General features: G+C 40.0%; 1 protein-coding gene across 1 annotated transcript in view; it reads left to right on the top strand.

Annotated features, from left to right (window-relative positions):
• Positions 1 to 2,783: 2,783 nt before the first annotated feature.
• The window catches only part of PIP5K1B (phosphatidylinositol-4-phosphate 5-kinase, type I, beta), a 120,321-nt gene continuing 108,660 nt past the window's right edge, over positions 2,784 to 14,444 (top strand). The window contains exon 1 of the mRNA XM_010568583.1: positions 2,784 to 2,835. The gene's annotated coding sequence lies outside the window, so the exon portion shown is untranslated. The remainder of the gene's footprint in view (positions 2,836 to 14,444) is intronic.

The following is a 14,444-nucleotide window of genomic DNA, read 5'->3' as shown; positions in this document are numbered from 1 at the left end:
GGGGGCCGGCGGGCGCCCCGAGCTGGGCTCGGGCAGGTGCTGAGCCGGGCCGGGCGCGGCTGGTCCCTGTCCCCGCTGGGGAGCCCCGCCTGCACCCGAGGCCGTGCCGGCTGCAGCCTGAAGGACTGGCAGAAAACGCCTCTTATTTCTTGTCCTTTTGTGTTTGTTGGTTTGTTTGGGGCGGATTTTTTTCTGTGAACTTCCACGGACTTTTAAGTCTTTTAATTGTGGGACTGTAGCTTCTTAAGGAGAAAAAAAAAAAAACAAAAAAAAAAAAACCCAAAGCAAAACCCCAGAACCCCAACAAAACCAAAACCCAACAGCTTGCGAGGGAGTTGTGAGGGGTAGGTTCCCGCATGCCTTAGGCGCTGGCTCTTCCAGGATTAAGCCCATCGCCGTGGCCCGGCCGGGCTCCGCCGGGCGACTGCTGACTGCTGCTGTCGCCGCCGCCGCGGCCCCCGAGAGAGAGCAGGGCTGCACCGAGACCTTTCTGTCCAAGAGGCTGCTTTTGCTGAACAGCCTCCGGCAGCGGGCAACTCTTTTGAGTAGTAAACTACTTGCCTCTTAGTACCATAAAGTGGCTTTCCTAAAGTAGCAATGTTTCCAATACGCTGCTTAGGTATCACAGGTTGTGGTGGGTTTTCTCTTCTCCCCCCCGCCCCTTTTCTTTTTAATGCTGCTTCTTCACAACGGAGCTATGGTATGTGCTGTTGCTTTAGGAGAACTTTGTGCGGATGTTATGTTAGCTCTCCCAAAAGAAATGTAAATATACTTGTTTCACGTTGCTTCTAAAAGGATATTGCTTCAGGTGAAGAAACAGTGGTTTTGTTTCTTCTATTTTGTCAGAGAGTTACGTATTTATGTAAATGTTTTGAGCTAATATTTGGGTAATGTAAGGTGGAGGAGGGCTCAGATCAAAATTAAAAGCACAGAAATTCTTCTTAAAATGCACCTAACATAAGGAGCATTGGCAGTTTGGGAATTAGTGAATGTATATTGTAGCACCCACTGGGTTTTTTATGTCTCAACATAAATTTATAGGATGTTTATCCCATGGTTTATTATGGTAGAGATGCTTTTTAATAAAGTTCATTAAATGGTCTCTCAAAATTCTTTCATCTTCAAAGCAGAGAATACATAGTCTGATGAATGCCTAATGTAGTTGTTACTCTGACTGTTCCAGAACCTAAAAACCATAAATAATTCTTAATTTTCTCACATCTCTTCCTCCACCCAGATGCTTTCTCCCATCCTTAATGTACTTTTTTGCCTTGTAGCCATCTCAAAACTGATTCACAAAAACCAAAATTGAACACAAATATTTAAATGTTTTGTTTTTAGAGGTCAGTTTCTGGTAATTAATATATTGAGGGAAAAATAAAACATGATTGTAAAAATGTTCCTCTTCACTCCTTTTATTTTACTGTATTTCATCTGTTTCCTGGATTCTTCCACTCCCCCAGTTAGATAAAACAGTGAGTGGAAAATCACATTCTAAGTTTAGGAATTGATCCTTAAAGCGTTAAAAACAGCAGGAGGTTTCTTTCACTGAGTTCAGTTGGTGCTAGTTTAGGGCTGTTTATAATCTTTAGTTACATATTTAGGTCTTCTTGATAGCGGGAGAATTGAAACACGTGCCTAAAAATAAGCATATACTTACATGGTTTGTTGTAATTGCGTGTGTTTGTGGAATGGTGTTGTTTTTTTTTTTTCTTTTTTTTTTATTTTTTTTAGTTTTGTTTCTTATCTAGCCTGGAGGTAGCAAAGGGATTTTTTTTTTTTTACTTTTGACACGAACAGAATGGGCTGGAAACTATAAAAAATACTTTCTCTGTGGCTTGCATAATGTGGTCCATATAGTGTTGAAAACGTGCTTACTGATTCTTGCAGCTCCATGTGTACAATGTCTCCTCTGTGTGTTTATGGTCTGTGTAACCAAGGCACTTCATGTGTGTTGGCGTTCTTGGCTACTTTAGGATAGAAGCTGGCAACAGCCTTTCCTTAGGACCTGGGCAGCTGTTTGTAAGGCGCTGCCTTTCCTCCTGCCTCCAGCTCCCATTTGGTTTTAAGGGGAGATAAGAGCTGGCACAGCTTCTGTGCTGTTTTCAGCACCCTGCAGGATATGGTGGTGTGCTAACAATTGCTATAGCCTGCCTCAGTGTTTTTCTTACAGGATTGCAGAATGTGTACTTGGTGGTGTTGCAGTGTGGTTATTTTGGTTACTGCTTGTAATTATATGGTGGTATAGTTGAAACTTATATACTGTGGAACCTAAAAAGCAAACTTCACTAATCAGACAAAATAAAATGTGCACTTAGAAGCATAGAGATGAGCAGTTTGGTGTATGTTGTAATGTTCAAAACCCCATATTGCTTAGAACTGAATAGCTAACTCTGCACAAGTTAAATGCAGTGAAATGCTTTTCTAAATGAAGTCTTACTGACAGTGGATTGGGAGGGAGGAGGGTCCTCATGCCTTCCCTGCCATCCAATGTTAGTTACAGCTTGGACCATTCTTCACCTTCTAGATGTAATTTGTGTTTGAATCCATTTTGTACTGTACCTGCTTGTTGTGGGCCCACACCACTGATACTCTGAATTTTATTTTCCCTAAATAGATGAAGTGTCTGATTTGTCATTGCAGATTCCTGCTGTGGTTACGAGGTCATGCATCTTGTCTCATTCTTCATGTTTGTACAGTCCAGAAAGAGCTTTTTCTCCTTCTGTGTGAGGAAGAAACTTCAAGTCCTCCCTGAGTGAGCTGGAAATCCCATCTTTTACCTTCCCTCTTCATTCTTCAGTTGTGAACTAGAAAACCGTATCAACCTGTGGTAAGGTACAAGCTCTACCATTTTACTATTATTTCCTCCTTGCTGCAAAACTAGCTGTTTTAGTGTGATCAGAAAAGTGGGGAGAAGCCGTAGGTGTTGCAAGTGCCTTGTGTATTTTCACCATTGTCCAGATGTGCTTGTGTTTTGTACTTTGAAATAGGAGATTTTTAAAAACTAAAAGTAATAGTAAGCTCGCATTAGTTTCTTCAGTGTGTCACAGCTATGGTCTGCATCATAGTCAAGTAAATTACTTGTAAAATTTTGTGTGGTGCAGTGTATGTGCACAGCCATAAGATGCTTCCATCTTAGTAAAGCAGGTGCTGGATGATGGCCATTTTATTAACTGTGCTCATTTTTATTGATAGCTCTTTTAGCTTGAGATTCATGTCTTGTATGACTACATGCCACCCACCCAGCCCCGCTTTGTTTTTTATGTGATCCTTGTTACTGCAGTGTTTCAAATTCTGTGGATAGTGATACACCTTTTAAAATGTCTCTTTGAGGCCAGGGAATGCCAGTATTACACATCCTGGAGCTGAGACACAGAGGCTGAAAGATTCATCCAAAGCAGTGTAAAAGAAGTGCATGTCTGCAGGTCACAGCCCAGTGTTAATAAGAGGATTTTTATCCTCTCTTAGTAGAGACCAATTCACTGTGAATCATAAAACTCATCCTATGAAAAAAGTACTAGGAATCTGGAACTGGGTTCCACTTGGTTCATTTCGTCTGTACAAACTTCCTGAGTTGGCAGGTTTTTGGCATGTGAAGATATAAATTGGAAAGCCTGTCTTGGTGTCCTTTGACTAGAGCTGCTAGTTTGTGATCAGAATTATATTAGTTATAGTGGACACAAATACAAAGATGGTTTGATTACACAAATACTTAAAAAATTGAATATCATTCAATAGTAGAAATATTGCTGTAATTTACAAATGCATTTATTAAATCTTGTTCACAACTCCAGAAACAGCGCTGTGCTGTTTCCACTGAAGGAAACTGCTAGCATTTAAGTTTATAGCTTGATAAGAAGTGCAGTTTAATGGGATGTTGCCTTCAGCACCAAAGCTGACTTAAAAATACTACAATTGGTATGGCAGTTTGCCACTTTTTTGACTGTGGTTGCACAACTGTTGGTGAGGCTTTGTGATAATATCAGATCACTGAATTGATCTGAGTTAAAAAGAACGTTGTAAGAACAAAAGAAATTGGTGTGGAGAACAGCTATTTTTCAACTGAGTCTTTAACTGGTGCTGTTTGCTGGTATGACCGTTTGTGCAGCTCTGCTGTGCAGGTGTGTAAACAGCAGTGGAGAGGCAGAAGAGAATTGAAATTAGTAGAGTGAGACTTGTTCACTTCTTTTGCTCTTGAGAAAAGTTTGTAAGATTGCTGTTGGCATTCCTGTGATCTAGTCAAGAGAGAGAAACCTGTTGCTTGGTTGCAACAGCTGTTGCCCCCACCGTGTCCCCAGTCTGCATCGTAGTCTAAATCTCACTTTCTGTGCCCATCAGGGCTTTTTGTCTTGTTGCCGCAAGTCATAGCGTAGCAGAGCCCATGGTCAGACCTGTGTCTGCAAAGGGAGTGAACGGGCCGGATTCTCCTTGAGCTTTTTTGTACCCAGATCTTCCCATCCCTCTCTAGCTGGGAAAGTAATTTGCTTTTTTCTCCTGTTGAGTTTGTTTCCACAAGAAGTTCTTGGACTGGGTATCAGTGCAAGTCAGCCAGAGGATACATCCATGCAGCTAAATGATAGCTTAATTGGAGCAGGGGTGTGCCTGTCACTCTCCGGGTCTCAGGATAGCTAGTCCTAGCAGTAGCATCTAGGGGAGCAGGGAGGTACCAAGGGTGGCAAGCTGATGGGAGCTCCAGGTCTGTACTGGGGCTTGTAGCCTGTGCTGGCCTCTGTCCTGTGTTAGTTTGCTGCTTTTGCAGACTGTCGTATGTAGAAAGATTTCCCGGTGCTGAAGTGGCAGTCCCATTTAGTTATGTAGACTCTTGTGAAGTCTCCTGCCATTTGCCAGAAGACCATGAGAGCCAATAAGCATTTTGTCTTGGATTCGTTACAAACTGTTATTTCTTCCCCAAATCTAAGGTTGATTTTTTTTCAGTTCGTGAAGAGGATTAACTGCATGAGATAGCATTTCTCAAACTGTGGTTTGCTCATTACTGATGATTTTTGAGGCAACAGTAGGGTCACAGGCTGTGTGTCAAATGATCTTTTTTTTTTTTTTTTTTTTACTTTACTAAAGGTTTCTGCTGGTCTCTGAGTGATTTGGAGGACAGTTTGTAATCTGATGGCTTACAAAATTTGGGAAATGTGTTTTCTTTGTTTGCCTTTTTTTCCCCAGCAAACTCAGTTGTTGGTAAACCATCTTAAGTACTCAAGATCCAGAGAAATGGGGAGCAGCCAAGTTTTTGTCTGGATAATGTAAAAATCCATTGCAACCACCACTGCTGTCTGTCTCCAATTAGAAGAAATGTTTCTTTTGGGTCAAGATAGCAGTCTTCATGGTTATGTACCTTCCCTAACCCAGGCTGTAAAGTTGTAGGATTATTAAAAAGGAGGTTAGAAATTCATGGGCTTCCTGTTACAGCTATAGATGAAAATCTTCAGAGGATGATTAAACTAAATGGAAAGATTCTGGGATTCCCTGGATACTGCTAAGATAACTTTCTGCCTTGAAAGTTCTGCAGATGTTCTTTCCCTTTGTACCTAATTAAAGTCTTGGGTTTAATGTGTCATGAGTTAAGGCTTTTTGCCTAAGAGTAATGCAGTGTCTGTATGAGACCATCTCCAGGTTTACTGTGTGGCAGTTAGTGCTACATGGTTTGTTGGTGCTTTCTCGTCAGTAGGAAGGTGTGTGTGTGCAGTGGTATGCAGTTTGCTTGTCTGCGAATCATTGATAACAGTAGGGCAGTGACTTTTTTTTAACTTCTAGAAAAGAACTAAAACCATCTCAGGTAAGAACACTGAACTTTATTTTCAGTAGTGCTATCTGAGTTAAGGTTTTTTGATCACTTTATTATTTAAGGTTACTTCAGTATCAAGTTTGATATTCAGAGGTCCAGTAAGAAATGTGTCAGATTTATCACAAACCTTTGTCTTTAGTGTGTGCTTCTCTTGTTCTAATGTCTTACAGATTTGAGAGGGCTTGTGTACTTATTTTTTTGAATATATAAATATTTTTGTATGCATAGTTCTAAAAAAATATTGCTAAGGTGATAAATAACCCTTTTCAGCTTTTTTTCTCCAGTGTGTCTGCTGACCATATTAGGAGAGGTTTATCTGAGGCTGGAGGGGTGAAAATTTACCTTCTTGGCTGACAGAGAGGTTGCCACGCAGTGTAGTCTTTTGGCTGATGAGTCAAGGTAAAGATTACTGCACCTTTACAATCTTCATAGTGCAAAGCATAATCAGCAGATCCATACCTGCAGGTACCAGTTAGGATCTCCTCCGTTTTTCTTTGTGATATGGTTTATGTGTGTCTGTTGAGAGAGCAGAGGGGATGGTCCCGATTTGTGTGGTGTGGAGCTTGCCTTTTACCCAGCCTACCCAGCTCCCGGTCACCAGGCTGCAGAGGAATAAAGTGGTATTTCTGTGGCTCTGAGTGGTCTTGTGTAAGACCCCTCAGAGCTCTGGATAAGTAGTCTGGAAAGAAGGCAGCACATATGGCTTACCTTGCATGGAGGAGCACACCCTTAAGTCAAACTTGAGTACCCAGGTTCTGCCAAAACTGGTGGTTTTGCTTGATTTTAAGTGATGTGGAAGTCAGTATGGATAATTGTATAAGGTATATTGCAGTGCATGAAGGCAGGCACACAGTGAAGCCTTTGAGGGACTGGTACATTAGTCCTTTATTTCCCCCTCTAGGTTGCACACACTTTGAGGAAACACAGCTTTCACATTCAGAGTGCTAGTGGAAGGTTCTGGGAGGGAAGAGAGAGTTCCCACCAAGTTCAGTCACTTTGTTCAACACAGAAACAAAGGAAGGATTATGAAAAGGTTTTTGGCTAGGAAACAGAAAACCTTTTCATGGGAGTCCACAGCTCCTGGTTTTGTTTTTAACACAACCATGATGATGTAACAAGTCATCTCCTTAAATAATGATACTTGTACATTTCATGTTACCAGGTTTTTGTTCATGCTATAAACCTTTTGCCAGCTATTCACAGATCACTACAGTAGGACACTAAAGTATTGCAAATGGAAAGAACCCTATTATGTACTTCTGAATGGCAATAGAAATCTAAATTGGAACCTTACTTTGCTTCGAGGCTTTGCTGGTCTTTACACTAGAAATAGTTTGAAAATACTGGTAATGTGGATAAGTAAGGATCATAGTCTTTCATGATCACTTTTTCTCTGATTCTTAGACTTATGCTGAAATGTGTGGTGGTGATCCCATAAAGAGATGTGGTGCTGCTGGCACTGCTTTAATCTTCAGTCATGTCAATATGGTGATTCTTAGCATATGCAGAAAGCAGAGATGACGTTGTCAAAGAGGGAGTTTATCATCTGATTTCTAGGCAGAAAAACACACATAGAATATTATTGCTTGGTGTGCATATAATGGAATTCCAGTATGAGATATTAGAAGGGCCTAAAATTAACAGCAGATTCAATGTACTGTGGTGTTCTCATGCAAAATAGCCAAGAAACATACTAGTGCCTAGCTAGACTGGATATTTTTTAAAGCTGTCACATGCCTTTGTTCAGGGTTTACAAGGTTGCTTCTCTTTCTTTAGGTTACTACTGTGCTAGAGAACATACTAGTTTCTGTTGTATGTTGGTATATACCTAGGTGTGACTTTTGTCATGTGCTTTGCATACAATTACGTTGGAGTCTGAAATGTTAAGGCAGACAGACAGACCCCACCTAGGACTGTCTATGTTATTTGACTAGGTGTTTGTAGCAGAGTAGCAAAACCAGAGGTTTTGAGTGGCAAATGAATACATTGAGTCACCTACAACCTATACAGCCTGCAATGAAGGCAGTGTTTCCCTCATTTATGTCTCCTTACCTCAGCAGAGTAGGTTATTATTATTATATGAGCACAAGCCTGCCTCTTGTGCTGTAATTAGCCAAGAGTGAGCATACAAAGCTTCAGGGTAAAAGAAGAAACAGATTTGGAACCACTCTTCAGAGTTCCTGGTTCTCAAATCAGGATTATTGACTTCTGATAGCAGCTGAACTGATCAGTTAAATTCCTCTTTCCCATAGCATTCCAGTAAGTCATTAAACTAGTTATTCCATTGCTAATTAGTACTCTCAATTTTTCCTTTTCTGTGTAGGCTTGGTTATAAAGTGGGGTCTGTAACACTACTAATTTTACAAGATACTGTGCTTGCTGTGGGAAGGCTGATTGTGTTGTAAGATGAATGTACCTTGCAACACCAAGGAAGGAAATTGTTATCTCTGTGTTTCAGCAATGTACATTAACAGTATTTTCTTATTATATGAATAGTTAGAAACGTTGTTTAGAAAGTAAAAAAAGAGCCATGGTCTGCTCTGTCTCTGGGGGCTCCAGTTTCTAGATTTATTTGGATTTCTTTGGGATTTGAACTCCACTGTACCAAAGCCCAAGCAGCGCATGTCTTGTATGTTACTGACCTCTGAGTTTATTTTGACAAGTCTTTTCGATGTCTGAACCTACCCAGCTTCTTTCTGCTTCATGTGCTTTATGTCACAGAGGTGACAGGAACTCTACAGGGTGGAAAACACAGATGAAGATTGACATGTCAAGCTGACTGTCAGAGAGCAGTACCCTCTTTATCTTAGTTTCTCCACAGGAAAAGTTGTTTAAGGATCCCTACAGTGGTTGTGTACTGCAGAACTCATCTTTGAACCTGCTCAAGAAAGATCACTGTAGTTTAAGTGCATTTGTGATCAGACTCTGACTTTGGTGCAGGCCCAAAGCAGTTGTGCATCATAGGAGTATCCTACCTCATTTTTTGGTGCTTGAATTTATTTACCTGTGATGTAAGAATGGTAATTTTTTAACAGCTGTTTGACCTTATGTGGATGCTAGTCATTAACTAGTAAGCAGCCATGAACATCTGCACAATTACTAAGTGCAGTTACCTTTAGCACTTGCCTTGACTCCTCCCAGTTTGTGCATACACACTGCAGAGACTACCTGTAATTCAGAATTGCCCTTTGCATCTCACCACTTGAATCCAGGTTCCAAGTTCGGTATGAGGTGACGATCTATGACCACAGAATGTTGAAACCTAATCAAGACCCTTTCCTGTGGTGCCACTGTTTGTGTTCCCTTTGTTAGTTTGCTGCACAGGCTTCTCATCCACAGCCGCTCCCTCTGACGAATGTAGGAGCTGAAGTGGTGAGATCCGAGTCTGCGTATTCTTTGGGTGAGCAGGGGAGGCCCCTGCTAGGGGTAGCTGTGTGCCCTGACGCAACAGGGCTTCTATCTGGTAACAGCTTTTCCATACTTGCCCACATTTCTTTTATGTGGGCAAAGACCACTCTGGCCCTTACTAGGAGTCTTCCCAATGGCAGCCTTGCTGGTGCCCTAAATCAGCCTTGTGGCACAATGGTATGGCCAGATGTGCCCCTGGACACAGGTGGCAGAGGGGAGACATCAGTGCAGTGTTGATGCAGATGACTGATAGCGAGGAGATGTGCATCTGAGGTACACATAATGTATTACCATAAAGAACTGATGCACGCTGTCATGGTTTAACCCCAGCCAGCAACTAAGCACCACGCAGCCGCTCGCTCACTCCCTCCCGCATCCAGTGGGATGGGGGAGAAAATCAGGAAAAGAAGTAAAACTCCTGGGCTGAGATAAGAACGGTTTAATAGAACAGAAAAGAAGAAACTAATAATGATAATGATAACACTAATAAAATGACAACAGTAGTAATAAAAGGATTGAAATGTACAAATGATGCGCAGGGCAATTGCTCACCACCCGCCGACCGACACCCAGCCAGTCCCTGAGCAGCGAATCCCTGCCCCCCACTTCCCAGTTCCTAAACTAGATGTGACGTCACATGGTATGGAATACCCTGTTGGCCAGTTTGGGTCAGCTGCCCTGGCTGGGTCCTGTGCCAACTTCTTGTTCCCCTCCAGCTTTCTCGCTGGCTGGGCATGAGAAGCTGAAAAATCCTTGACTCTAGTCTAAACACTACTGAGCAACAACTGAAAACATCAGTGTTATCAACATTCTTCACATACTGAACTCAAAACATAGCACTGTACCAGCTACTAGGAAGACAGTTAACTCTATCTCAGCTGAAACTAGGACACACGTACATAATCTTTGGCTGGTTTGGATCTATGTTTAACTTATAAAGGAATTGTGAAAGTCACCTGTGTTTGAGGGACTGCCTAATCTCTTTGGTCGTGATGTGATATTATACAACAAAGTGTAGCTTTGCATGTTTCATTCTTCTTGCATCAGATTGTGTTTGAGTAATTAAAAGTTGTGTTTGAAAAAAAAAAAGGCTAATGAACAAACATATTTTTATTGAATTAAGGTGTTTGATGAGAATTGTAGTAATAAAAAAAAAGCATCTGTACTAATGGTGTCCTGGAAGCTAAGTTGCTTAACTTTGTTATTTTAAATAATAACATATATTGCTAGGTCATAATCTAACTTTGATTGTACATTTGTCTTTCAAAAGGGAGATACTGTAGACTGATGGGTTTTTTTTTTCCTCACCCTGAGGCAGGCTATCAAAACACTGGAGTGGTTTATTTCAGAAAATACACACCACAGCAATTATGATAAAATATCTTCAACTTTTTCCATATATGTCATTATTGCACTGATTACTTGAGCCGAATCTTACCTATTTCTGACTGCATCCCTGTGCCAGGCTGACTTTGTGATCAGAGAAGCCTTGAAGTCAGTGGAGGACAGTAGTGTCACGCACTTCATAGCTCTTTGCAAAACTCAAGGGGATTTCCTCTTGGCTGGGAGGGGCTCAAGGAAGAGCTTAAATCTAAAATCATAATTTTCAGATTATTTTAACCTGAAATTATCTGGTCTGTTCATATGTTGTTCACACAGTTAGTATAGAACTTTGAGTTGAATTTATGCAGCTAACAAATATGATCTGAAATTCCCTAAATCTAATTTATTTGTCCATGCAAGCCTGATCTATCTTTTCAATGTCTGGTATATGCCTGATTTAATGTGCAATATCAGGATAGCATCATTAGCTATAGCAAATATGAAAGCACATGAGTACATTGTCCGTTTGGAATGGTTAAACTGGAGGTTAAAATGCTAGTGGCAATTTCAGATGCCTTCAGCTGAAGCTAGATGTGTAATAACAGGCTGTGGTAGGAAGTAATTTATAAGTGGTTTACTTGGGTTTGGGGTTTTTTTGGTCACAGCAAGACATTAGTAGAAGAATTTAGTTTTGCTGTGCTATACCTGCAAATGATGATAAAATGCATGATGAGAAGTGTGGCTCATAAAAGTTGAGTTAAAAACAAAAGGTGCTTTAGGATATTTTTGTTGGCTGCTATTGAGCAATGTCTTCATTTTTACATAGATCTTCAATTTAACTTGAAACTTAAGGTCTAATTACAGGGATGGTAAGTTTCTTTCAGGATTTTAACTTTGTTGTAATGTAAACATTCTTCTCAGTGTTTGCAACACTGTGATATTGTGCTAAAGCATCCCAAATTATATGAAAACTGCTAGAAATATGCATGTTCTTCTGAAGTAGTTTCAGAGGGTAAGTAAGTAGGCATAGTGAAAAATGAGAGAAAAATTTTCCCATTTGCAATAATCTCTAAGGGGTGTTAGTGATGAACCTCTGACTGGAATTTAGTAACTGCTTGGGTTAAAACTTTGTTGCAGTAGCAACCACATTAAATACTTCAATGTTTGCTTGCCATGCTCTTTTAGTATTGTTTATCATGTGTTTTCATGCAGAATACATTTGAAACAGTGGGGACTGTTAGATTTAGAGACAGCAAAGCTGAGGCTGAAAAGGTTGGGAGCTATTTTTCACTTGGGTGTTTTGGTGGTACTTCTGCTAATTGAAACAAGCTCTTGACACAGGGAGATGGAGGGTCAGTCTCTGTGGGACCTCAGAAATATTCAGTATAAACACCAATTCTACCAACTGTAAATGATATTTAGAAAGGGCTTTGCAAACTCCAGGAAATACTATATAGTATGTATCTACAAAGTCAGTAATATACTGGAGGGTAGGGGTTGCCGGTTGCAAACTTGGATGAGGGAGAAATAAAATTCTTTGATGGTTTTCTTACAACTTCTATGAGGTTTGCTGGATACTGTGTCTTTGCCATTAAAATTAAATGTAAAGTTACAAACTCAAATTTTATAGAGCACACCTGATGCAACTTTGCATTTTATTGAAGAATTAAAGCTAGCTGGTATGTGGAAGTGAGTAGTTCAGCAAGCTGCAGCTGGTTCTTGTAGCCTTGGTTCTGCTCACTGCAGTGAAAGCAAACATTTCAGTGGACTAAACCCTCAGACAGTGAACTATCATTTCAGATGCGTGCAATGGCTATTAAATGTAGAGGGAGAAGAATACCATTTGTTCCCCTTTTAACTTTGTTGCACTGATAGCAGATAACAAAGGTGGGTGATAACAGTAAGCAAAAGCCAATGTGCAAGGAGTATTGCTCTAGGTAGCCTGGGAATGGTATGTGTGAGATTATTTTATCTCCACTGTGTTGCATTCCGCTGAGTTAGCACCAAAGATGATTAATAAGGTCTTCTTTAAAAATCTGTATACAGGGGCAAACTGTATCCCCAGGTATCTGAGTTGCACTGGGAAGAGAAATTCCCATTCCTGCTCAGCTAGAATTGGATTGATTTGGACTTGGTCCATGAAAAGTGGTTGGCACTGGAGCTCTTGTGCCTCCTATCGACAAGGAATTTTTTCTTTTGTTCAGCAATACGGCCTAAGAATGCCATTAATCGACAGTAAGTTCAGCTAAACAAGGCCTTAAACACATGCAACACAAAGTAATTTGTCTGTTTAGTTGCTGTGATAAAGATACAGAGATTTGAAAGCCAGGAGTTACTCAGATCCAATACTGAGTTGCAGTGCCACACAGTAAAATTGTAAATGATTTTGAATACAGTGTAAGACTAAGTTAAACCCAATTCATTTTTATGAAAAGTCAGAGACTTCCAACATCAGCTATAGCATTGGAGAAGCAACCTGTTATTCACTGATTCATAATTCATATTATGCAATGATTTTAATAAATATAATAATGTATTTGCTCTGATACTCATTGTATTTCAGATATTGTTAGAACATATCTTCTCATATGTAAGAATGTATCTTCATTATGTAGTAAAAAAATGTTAGTTTCCTAACATTTTAGATACTACTTTTCAGTAAAAATCCATCTTTTTTAGCATAAGAGTGTTATATGGGAACAAATTACTTTTCCATTTCACAGTTCTGATGTTATGTTCTGTTGAGGATATTTTGCATTTGTCACTGCATGTTAGCAACAAATTGTTTGTATTTTATAACCCTTTATCTGTGTGTGTATATATATGTACTGTATACATATGTATAACATCTTCATAATGTAACAAAATTGTATAATATGTAATATATAATGTAGATAGTATATGTAATATATATGTATATAAATTGTATATGCATGTATAAAAACATTCTTCAGCTTACTTCAGAAGAGCCTTCTGGACTCACGTAGAGTTTACACTTTGTGTATTTCCTTTCAGGCTATTATGCCTACCTATGGCTTAAATACATGCTTTTACAGAGATGAGAAGCATATGCTCTTTTCCTATGTTTTTGAAAGTCTGCTCTAAGTAGCAATGTTCTTAAATTCAAATTTGTTTCTAGTAAGAAGGAAGTGATGACAGTAAGTTTGTGAATACTTATGGTATAGTTTTTTCTGGCTTGAATTACATTATGGAGGGGGAAAAAGGGCTGCCAAGGAGGTAATTTCAAGCCACACTTTCTTTGAAAAGGTAGGAATGATTAAGGAGGTTTTCCTCTCCCCCCTCCACCCAGGTCTTAATTTTGACCCTATAAGAACTTGAACACATCTTGCATGATTCCTAGTTTTGAATGTGGAAACTTCACAGGTTGCTTAGGCTATAGGTGTCTGTACTGTCATCCACATGGGTGACTCTGTCTCTTGCTACTTGTCCCACTGCTACAAGGAAATCTAGAACATGTTTTATAAGGTGCATAGGCCCTCCTTGAAGTTGTAATTCAAGAGAGCTTCTTGTTAACAAGTTAGAATTCTTACATACTTGTGCAATTTGGACACTAGAATTGAAAAATACTCTTTCAAGTCACATTGTTGAAGCATTAATAGGTCTTTGCTGTGCAGGCATGAAACCAATAAGCATTCTCTTTTCAGTTGTTCTTAGCTATGAAGCAAAGTGGGCAAGCTGCATCCCAGGTGCAGGCAAACACTTATGTTTAAGCCTTGATTTTTTTTCTGGCTCTTCTGCACTGTAGCAGGCTGCATCCCTAAGTCACCTGCCTGCTCTTTATGTAGCAAAGTGATCTTCTGGCATGATGGACCTACTTCTCCTGTCTTGTGTTTTTCTTTGTGTTTTCCTTAGTCTCTTGGATTTGCATAATATACTTGTTTGAGATGACATTTAC

Source organism: Haliaeetus leucocephalus, unplaced genomic scaffold (genome assembly GCF_000737465.1).
Source record: "Haliaeetus leucocephalus isolate CR32 unplaced genomic scaffold, Haliaeetus_leucocephalus-4.0 Scaffold251, whole genome shotgun sequence".
Taxonomy (NCBI): domain Eukaryota; kingdom Metazoa; phylum Chordata; class Aves; order Accipitriformes; family Accipitridae; genus Haliaeetus; species Haliaeetus leucocephalus.
The sequence above is the reverse complement of the archived record's forward strand: the minus strand, read 5'-3'. Positions and strand labels throughout refer to the sequence as shown.